We start from the raw sequence: 9,838 nt of genomic DNA on the forward strand, positions 1-9,838 counted from the left end.
CTAGTAACTGCAACCTTACTTTTTATAAAACTGGCAACTGGCTACTCGGCTAGTTGCCTAGTTTTTCAGGCCTATTCTAAAAAGAAATGAGATTTATTTTGTCTACTAAATTCCAGTTATCACTCCTCCAAATACTTCTAATTGGGTCTGTTACACCAAAATGGCAGACCAAGGGATTGAGATTTTAATCATACAAGGCTCAGATCTAGGACTTGGAACTCAGGAATACTTTCAAGTCAGTGTCTATTCTCCAAGCTGAGGCAGTCCTATGCTCCATTTTGACAGGAAATTATCATAATCATAGTTGCCTCATTCCCTAAATTAAAACCGAACAGAACTCTGTGGGGCTCTGGAGTAGAGATCTGTTCTGTGTTCTCCATTTCTTGTCTGTAGGATATAGGCTTCATTCAGCCTCCTTGACCTTCCCTGAGTTCCAAAGGGTGGATTCAAACAATTGCTAATCAGGGAAGGGAGGAGATACAGAAACAGGAGAAACAAAGTTTGGTACAGCCTCCAGACAGAGTCCTGGTTCCTACTCAAAGAAATATGAATACCAATGTCTTTGAGTTTTTCTATAGAACTGGAGCCCCCACCCAGGTGGAGGATGGTAACCTCAGACTGAACACAAGATTGCTGGAGCACAGCTCTGTTCCCTCACCAGCAACCAATCAAAAAGGGTCACAAATCCTGCAACCCTCACCCCAAATGTTGCCTTCTGTTTCCGGGGACCAGAGATGACCATCCTGTTAGGTCTCCTGTTTGCCCCTGTCTATTTCATCTCTGAGAGGGGCCAACAGTTTCAAACTAAATTGCTGTTATTACAAGAGTGAATGCTGGTTTCAGGCAAAAAAATACCTTGACTTAGATCTGGTACAGAGAGACTTCTGCTCTGCTAGGCAGGCCTATGCCCATGCACAGCAGGAAGAAGTTACAGAAGAAAGAGACCTCCGCCCCAATTCCCAAGAAGTATCTTGAGTATGGAGTCTCTAAGGGGGGAGTTGTTAGGGGAAGCACACTAATTGAAACTGCCCACCCTGGCCAGGCACCATAGTAACCATTTGCATGAGTTGTTTTATGACAGGAGATCCTGATAAGGAATACGGAACTAATAAGCCACCACCAACTGGAAGAGTCTGGGAAAAGTCTAAAGGAGACACCGCGTGTCCGTCCACTTCCCAGAATCCCTCTCACTAGCATCCATCTTGGCTGAGCAATGTGTGCGCCACCAGGCAAGACTGAATTAGAACGATTGGCCAAAGGCCACCTGGAAACTAATCCCATCACCATAAAACCCGAGACTGAGAGCCACGCAGCAGAGCAGTTCTCCTGGGTTCCCTTACCCTACTGCTCTCCACCCGAGTGCCCTTTCCCAATAAAATCTCTTGCTTTGTCAGCACATGTGTCTCCTCGGACAATTCATTTCCAAGCGTTAGACAAGAGCCCAGTTTCGGGCCCTGAAAGGGGTCCCTCTTCCTGCAACAATTCCATTTATATGAGGTATGTTAAGTTCATAGAGACAGAAAGTAGGATGGCTTTTGCCAGGGGATGGGGTAAGACATATTATGACAATCTATCTCCAGAACTTTTCTCATTTTGCAAAACTGAAAGTCTGAGCACACTAAATAATAACTCTCCATTCTCTGTCAGCAAATCATTGACAGTGGTTTCCTCCCAGGAAAAAAAAAGAATTCTGGGAGTGCCTGATGGAAACATAGTTCTACATTTTTTGAATTTTCTATAATAAAAATGCACCAATGAGTTACTTTTAAAATACAATTTTTGAAAAAGCTAAAACCATTATTTACAGAGAAAAAAAGAAAAGAAAAGACCACAGCCAAAATGTTTTGCCGAATGAGTTCTGAAAAACCTTAAGCAAACAAGCAAGTTGCAGTAATAGGAAACTGAAAGCTTTCCAGTTAGTGAAAACCAGCTAAACAAACTGATACCCAAACCAAACACAGAGATCACATAAACAAACGTGAATTAAATCTGTGCTTGGCCAGTGACATGGTGGGGGGGCGGGGAGCGGGGGTAGGGGAGGGGTCCACAGGGCGAAGGGGCGGGGCTGAGGCGCTCAGGTCGACCGCGCTAGTGGCTCCCGGTGGGTTTGGGCACTGTGCAGGTGCCCTGCAGGATGGGCGCTCAGGCCACGCCTGGGCCACGCCTAGGCCCGCAGGAGGCTCAGAAGCCCGCGGGCAGCGGGGTGCGGGCCGCCGCAGGCCCCGAAGCCAGACACCTCCGGAGCCGCGTGGCACTGAGCAGCGAACTGGATGAGGGGAGGTCCACGGAACGGGGCCGGGCCTGGAGAGATCCAGGGTGGGAGAGCGGCGAGACCTCCGCGCCCCTCACCCCAACCCCCAGGACCCGCAGGCACGCACGGCAGGCCGCTAGGGGTCCCGGAAGCCCTCCGGGCCCCCGGGCCCGGCCAGGCGGTTGCTGGCCGTGGTGGGTGGCGGTGTTCAGGGGCGTGGCGGCGTCGGCAGGCAGGAGTCCGGTCGCCGGTCGTGCGGCTCGAGTACAGCGCGCGCCCCGTGGAAGGTGCGGCCGTCTTGCCCGACCGGCAGGACAGAGCGAAAGGGAGGCGCAGCGCAGGGCTTTCAAGGAGCCCGGAGGCAGCCGCCTCCGTCTACGACCATACCACCGTGAACGCGCCCGATCTCCTCTGATCTCGGAAGCTAAGCAGGGTCGGGCCTAGTTAGTACTTGGATGGGAGACCGCCTGAGAATACCGGGTGCTGTAGGCTTTTGGCCTCCCCTGTTCTTTAGCCCCCGTACCTCCGGCATGGCTGTCTCCGCAAGCCCCACCTGCCCCTGGCGCCCCTCGCACGCCACCGCGCCCAGAGCCGGCGTTACTCAAAGGCACCGGCGTCCCAAATCTTGGGCGCCCGCAGCCCCAGCCCCTCCCGGGATGGGTGGCCGGGGCCCGACTCCCGCTGCAGACCTGGGTTGCCTCCGCGCGGCCCGCGAGCCCCTCCGCATTCTGCTTCTAGGAAACCAGACGACCTGCGGGTCTCCGTCTGGGGCTCCCTTGGCATGCCGCAGGCCATCCCCGGGGCTGCACCAGCCCCAGCCCCAGCCCCAGCCTCGCAGGCGATCGCGCGTGCTCGCGCGCGCCCGCGCACACACACAGATACTTGTGCACAGATGGTGCATGTATCTTGTTGAATTATAGTTTTGGTGGATATATGCCTGGGAGTGGGACTGCTGAATAATACGGCAGTTCTATTTTTAGTTTTTTGAGGAACCTCCATACTCTTTTCCATAGTCACTGTAACCAACTCACATTCCTACTAACAGTAGAGGAGACTTCCCTTTTCTCCACATCCTCTCCAGCATTTGTTATTTACAGACTTTTTAATGAGGACCATTCTGAACTAGTGTGAAGTGGTACCTCCTTGTAGTTTTGAGTTGGTTTCTCCAATAATTAGTGATGTTGAGCAAGAGGACCTGTTTAAAATGCAGATCCAATTCTATCACCTCCCTGCTAAACACTGCTCTTGTATTTTCCCGTCATATTTAACATACGACCAAATCCCTTCATTGCTTGGTTCCTTTCTTCTCTGATTTCTTTTCACTGGAATGCCTTTGCACTCTTTTGGTTACATCCCATAGGGCATTTTTCATTTCTTGAATGTACTAAGTTTCCCTTGTCACATAGCCTTCCAAGATACTGTTGTACCTGCCTGAAATTCTTCTTGCATCTTACCCTAGTCGGTTCAACCTATGGATCTCAACTCAATTATTACTCTGAAAACCCTTCTCTGACACCCAGGTTTGGTCAGGAAAGAGTCCTCTATATACGTTCTCAAAGTATCTGCCCATTATTTATCATTAGATTAGTCTCAGTGAAAGCAGGAACTGTGTGTCTTCTTATCTCAGCATTCTATTTCCAGAAACCTATTACATGCCTATGAGCTCATTGTAGATGCTCAATATTTATTCAGTATGTGAAAGACAGAAAAGTTCTTTGAAGCCTCAACTTTTCCCTTGGCTCAGAACTTTTGATCTCTTTGTATCTTTGTCAATTCAATTCTTTTCTTTATTCGGTTGAGGTGCACCCTATATTCAAGGCACAACCTAAGGCATTAAAAAATATCAATAAACATAGGTTTTTGCTTTCAAGGAACCCGTACATCAGATTTCTATCATTGAGGGTTTTTAAAATGCTCTAGAACCATGTGAACTTCTGGTATTTTCCACTTTCATTTCAAAGAAAGATCATTTTACTTATATAGCAAAGGTTGAAACCTTCAAACTTTTAGTCCAATACTTATATCTTTAGCATTTCAGGCAGTGCTTGTGGTTCCCTCTGTAGGTGTGTGGCTCTTCCAGAAATGTGAAGATCTTCCATAGTCCTCAGACTTTTGTGTGATTTGGAATCATCAAGAAAGTTTCCAGTTATAGGTTCCAGACCACCACCTCAGTCAGTAGCTAATGGAGTGCATTCCAGGAATATGCATTTTTCAGCAGCATCACTGGTGATTCTGTTGCTACAGACTCAATGCAGGGGGCAGGGCCTGGACTGTCCACTGGGTCTGATGTGGAATGGAAAGAAGGGCTTCCCCACCACTGTTTATAGCCCTGTGACTATAAACGGTCCCCAAACAAGAATCAGACAAACAAGATAATCCCAGACTGTAGTCAATGAGATGAAGGAACTAAGCAACTGGTTGAGATAGAGCCAAGGGGAAAGGTTGCTCTTTTTTTCTCCACCTCTACTCCTTTCTTCCTTGATGCCTTAGTGATTCATAATGGAGATCTGAAATAAAGTTGACAATATTCATAGTTGTTGAATAAAGATTTTGCATTTAACCAACTCTAAAAAAATGAAGAAAGTTTCACCTGCCACATGTTTCTTTAAAATAGTCCATTGCTTTTCAATTCTGGGTTTTCTCCATTGCCTAGTTCAAGTAGCCTTAATAGTAAAAGTAAAATAAAACTAAATAAAGATTCAAATATACCAACAAAGGAAACCTTCCGTTTCTTAAATCATCTTTCCACTTAGTAGAACACGAGATCTTTTCTTTGTATTTTGACTAGGGAATTAGCAGTATCGTGGCTCAGATGGGAAGGAATCTGCCTGCAGGAGACTCGGGTTTGATCCCTGGGTCGGGAAGATCCCCTGGAGAAGGGAATGGCGACCCACACCAGTATTCTTGCCTGGGAAATTCCACAGACAGAGGAGCCTGACGGGCCACAGTCCATGAGTGGCGTAAAAGTTGGGCACAACTTAGCAACTAAGAACAGAAGTATTTCCAAGGGCCACATTCAAGAGATTTGGAACTCTTGCTTGACTCCCTCATGTTGACCATGTTGACTAGGCAGCAGATAGCAGCTGAGTCATCTGTACAATTAACAAAGAATGTGTCATTCTGTTCTATACTTCCTGTACTGTAGGAAGAGACTGTACAGAGCAGACGTCTGGACTTGTACAGGACTTTTGGTGCTTTAGAGGATTACAGTTGTAGCACCATCAATGACCGCCAGAGTTCGCAGGATGGCTGCCCTCAAAGTCTGAGTCCAGACATGTCCAGTATTTTAGGGTATATCAGATGAGTAAGAGTGCATTTACCCTTCACTATGTCTCCATAGAAAGTTGCTTTGGGTTTGGAGGTACACACACACACACACACAGAGATACAAACACACACACACACACACACACACACACACCCCACCGCCAAGACTGGTCAAGAGCTGGAAATCACAGGTAAGGGAGACAGAGAAAGAGGGAGAGAGAGAGACAGCAAGAGGACCCACAGGCTTCCCCACCCCCGGCCTCCCCCCTCCACTCTGGGTATCTGCCCGGCCCCAAGTCGACTTGACCCCACCCTCGCCCACCGACACACTCACACACACACTCTCACACACTCACCCTCTGGCCTTGGGGCGGGGTCTCGCCTTAGGTAGCCAAGCCAAAGGGGACCTTTGAGACCACGGCTGCGAGGAAGTCTTGGGGTCTCCACGGGCGAACGCCAGCCCTAGGGCACCGCGTCCAGCCAGGGCCCGGCCCAAGGCTGACGCCCCCTCCCTTGGGGAAGCTGCTTCTTCCGCAGGGCCTCCCTCTGTGGTGCGTCACGGTCTGTGCCAGTATGTCTGTCTCAGGTCGGATGCCATCTTCTCTCCCCTGTCTGTCTCTCTTTGCCGCCTCTGTCAGTCGCTCTGTGTCTCCCTCTCTCTGTCTCTGCCTCCCTGTGCCTGTGTGCTTTCGCGCGCGCGTCTGTCTGTCTGTCTGTATCTCCCTCCCGTCGTCTTCGAGTCTGTCTCTGAACCTTCGTCTCTTTCTGCCTCTGTCTCTCCTGACACCCTGCCGCCCGTCCGTTCCTCTGGCCCCGCCTCTCACAGGTGTTATGGCTCTGGCTGAGGAGCTTGCGCAGGCCGGCTGTCTCCCTTCGCGTGGGTGCGTGCGAGTGTCTGGGCGTCTGTCCGTGTCTGTCCTGCCTGTGGCTCGTCTGCTCTCTCAGGAAGGTCTTGTGCCTGGCCGGCGGTGTGGGGGCAAGGGGGCCCTCGGTAGGGCGAAGGGGCGGGGTTGAGGCGCTCGGATCGACGGCGCAGGTGGCTCTGGTGGGTTTGGGCAGCGGGCAGGGGCCGGGCAGGATTGGCGCTCAGGGCCCCGGCTGGGCTGTGCCTAGGCCCGCAGGAGGCTTCGGGCCCCGAAGCCAGACAACCTCCGGGGCGGGGCCGAGTGTCCCTGAGCAGCGAACTGGATGGGGGGAGGCCCGCCGAGCGGGGCCGGGCCTGGAGAGGCCCAGGGCGGGAGGGCGCCGAGACCTCCGCGCCCCTCACCCGACCCCCCAGGCCCCGCACGCACACACGCATGCCCGGCCGCTGGGGGTCCCGGAAGCCCTCCGGGCCCCCAGCCCGGCCAGGCGCTTACTGGCCGGGGGTGGTGGCGGTGTTCGGGGGCGTGGCGGCTTCGGCAGGCCGGAGTCTGGTCGCGGGTCGTGCGGCTCGAGTACAGCGCGCGCCCGCTTGGAGAGCTGCGGCCAGCTGGTCCGACTGGTACGTCAGAGCGAAAGGGAGTCGCAGCGCAGGGGCTCTTAGGGCGCCCGGCGGCAGCCGCCTCCGTCTACCGCCATACCACCCTGAAGGCGCCCGATCTCGTCTGATCTCGGAAGCTAAGCAGGGTCTGGCCTAGTTAGTACTTGGATGGGAGACCGCATGGGAATACCGCGTGCTGTAGGCTTTTTGCCTCCCCTCTCCTTTAGCCCCCGGCACCCCCACCCACCCCCCACCCCCAGCCCTCCGCGGCGTTACTGGCGCCGCAAGCCCCAGCGGCCCCTGGCCGCTCGCACCCCACCTCACTCACAGCCGCAGGCGCCCTTGAAGGCAGCGGCGACCCGACTCTTGGGCCCCCGCACCCCCAGCCCCTCCCGGGGTGGGTGGCCGGTGCCCCGACTCCCGCTGCAGACCTGGGTTGCCTCCGCGAGGCCCGCAAGCCCCTCCGCATTGAGCTTCCAGGAAACCAGACGACCTGGGGGTCTCCATCTGGGGCTCTCTTGGCAGGCCTCCAGCAATCCCGGGGTCTGCACCAGCTCCAGCACCAGCCCCAGCTCCAGCCCCAGCTCCAGCCCCACCCCCAGCCTCGCAGGACGTCGCGCGCGCTCGCGCGCAAACGTAAGCACACACAGATAAATGTGCACAGATGGTGCATGTATTTTGTTGAGTTACAGTTTGCCTGGGAGTGGTACTTCTTTCTAGTTTTAGTTTTTTGAGGAACCTCCATACTCTTTTCCATAGTGGCTGTACCAACTCACATTCCTACTAACAGTAAAGGAGAGTTCCCCTTTCTCCACATCCTCTCCAGCATTTGTAATTTACAGACTTTTCAATGAGGACCATTCTGACTAATGTGAAGTGGTACCTCGTTGAAGTGGTACCTAGTTTGGAGTTGAGTTTCTCCAATCGTTAGTGATGTCGAGCAAGATGACCTTTTAAAAATTCAGATCCAATCCTATCACCTCCCTGCTAAAACTGCTCTTGTATTTTCCCATCATACTTAATATCCGACCAAATCCCTTCATTGCTTGGTCCCCACTTTCTTCTCTGATTTCTTTTCACTGGAATGCCCTTTGCACTCTTTTGGTTACACCCCATAGGGCATTTTTCATTTCTTAAATGTACTATGTCTCCCTTGTCACATAGCCTTCCAAGATATTATTTTACCTGCCTGAAATTCTTCCTGCATCTTACCCTAGTTTACGTTGGTTCAACCTATGGATCTCAACTCAATTATGACTCTGAAAAGCCTTCTCTGACACCCAGTTTTTGGTGAGGGAAGAGTCCTCTATATAATTTCTCAAAGTATCTGCCTGTTATTTATCATTAGATTAGTCTCAGTGAAAGCAGGAAATGTGTGTCTTCTTCTCTCAGCATTCTATTTCCAGAAACTTATTACATGCCTATGAGCTCATAGTAGGTGCTCAATATTTATTCAGTGTGTGAAAGACAGAAAAGTTCTTTGAAGCCTCAACTTTTCCCTTGGCTCAGAACTTTTGATCTCTTTGTATCTTTGTCAATTCAATTCTTTTCTTTTTTCTGGTGATGTGCACACTATATTCAAGGCACAACCTAAGGCATGAAGACATATCAATAAATATAGGTTCTTACTTTCAAGGAACTCATACATCCAATTTCTATCATTTAGGGTTTTTAAAATGCTCTAGAAAATGTGGACTTTCAGTATCATCCATTTCATTTCAAAGAAAGATAATTTTACTTACATATCAAAGTGGAGACCAATACTTAGACATTAACCATTTCAGGCAACTCTTGTGGTTCCTTCTGTAGGTGTGTGGCTCTTCCAGAAATGTGAAGATCTTCCATAGTCCTCAGACTTTTGTGTGATTTGGAATCACCAAGAAAATTTCCAGCTATAGGTTCCAGACCACCACCTCAAACAGTCAGTAGCAAATGGAGTGGATGCCAGGAATATGCATTTTTCAGCAGCATCACTGGTGATTCTGTTGCTACAGACTCAATGCAGGGGGCAGGGCCTGGACTGTCCACTGGGTCTGATGTGGAATGGAAAGAAGGGCTTCCCCACCACTGTTTATAGCCTCCTGACTAGAAACGGTCCCCAAACAAAAATCAGACAAACAAGATAATCCCACATCGTAGTCTATGAGATGAAGGAACTAAGCAGCTGGTTGAGATGAGGCCAAGGGAAAGGTTGCTCTTTTTTTCTCCACCTCTACTCCTTTCTTCCCTGATGGATGCCTCAGTGATTCATAATGGAGATTTGAAATAAAGTTCACAATAGCCATATTGGTTGGATAAAGATTTTGTATTTAACCAACTCTAAAAAACAAAGAATGTTTCACCTGCCACATGTTTCTTTAAAAAAGTCGATTGCTTTTCAATTCTGGGTTTTCTCCATTGCCTTGTTCAAGTAGCCTTAATAGTAAAAATAAAACTAAATAAAGATTCAAATATACCAACAAAGGAAACCTTCCATTTCTTAAATCATCTCTGCACTTAGTAGAACACTAGCTCTTTTCTTCGTATTTCGACTAGGGAATTAGCAGTATCATAGCTCAGATAGAAAGGAATCTGCCTGCAAGAGACTCGGGTTTGATCCCTGGGTCGGGAAGATCCCCTGGAAAAGGAAATGGTGACCCACACCAGTATTCTTGCCTGGGAAAAGCCACAGAGGTGCCTGACTGGCCGCAGGCCATGGGTCGCATCAAAGTTGGGCACAACTTAGCAACTAAGAACAGAAGTATTTCCAAGGGCCACATTCAAGGGATTTGGAACTCTTGCTTGACTCCCTCATGTTGACCATGTTGACTAGGCATCAGATAGCAGCTGAGTCATCTGTACAATTAAAAAAGAATGTG

General features: G+C 50.2%; 1 non-coding gene and 1 pseudogene across 1 annotated transcript; both read left to right on the forward strand.

Moving 5' to 3' along the window:
• The first annotated feature begins 2,624 nt into the window (after positions 1–2,624).
• On the forward strand, positions 2,625–2,743 carry LOC138987170 (5S ribosomal RNA). Its single transcript, XR_011463568.1, has one exon. It is a non-coding gene; the product is annotated as a 5S ribosomal RNA (ribosomal RNA).
• A 4,323-nt stretch (positions 2,744–7,066) lies between these two features.
• LOC138987171 (5S ribosomal RNA) lies at positions 7,067–7,185 on the forward strand (annotated as a pseudogene).
• The last annotated feature ends 2,653 nt before the right edge of the window (positions 7,186–9,838 follow it).

This window comes from Bos mutus, unplaced genomic scaffold (genome assembly GCF_027580195.1).
Source record: "Bos mutus isolate GX-2022 unplaced genomic scaffold, NWIPB_WYAK_1.1 CTG929, whole genome shotgun sequence".
In the NCBI taxonomy this organism is placed as follows: domain Eukaryota; kingdom Metazoa; phylum Chordata; class Mammalia; order Artiodactyla; family Bovidae; genus Bos; species Bos mutus.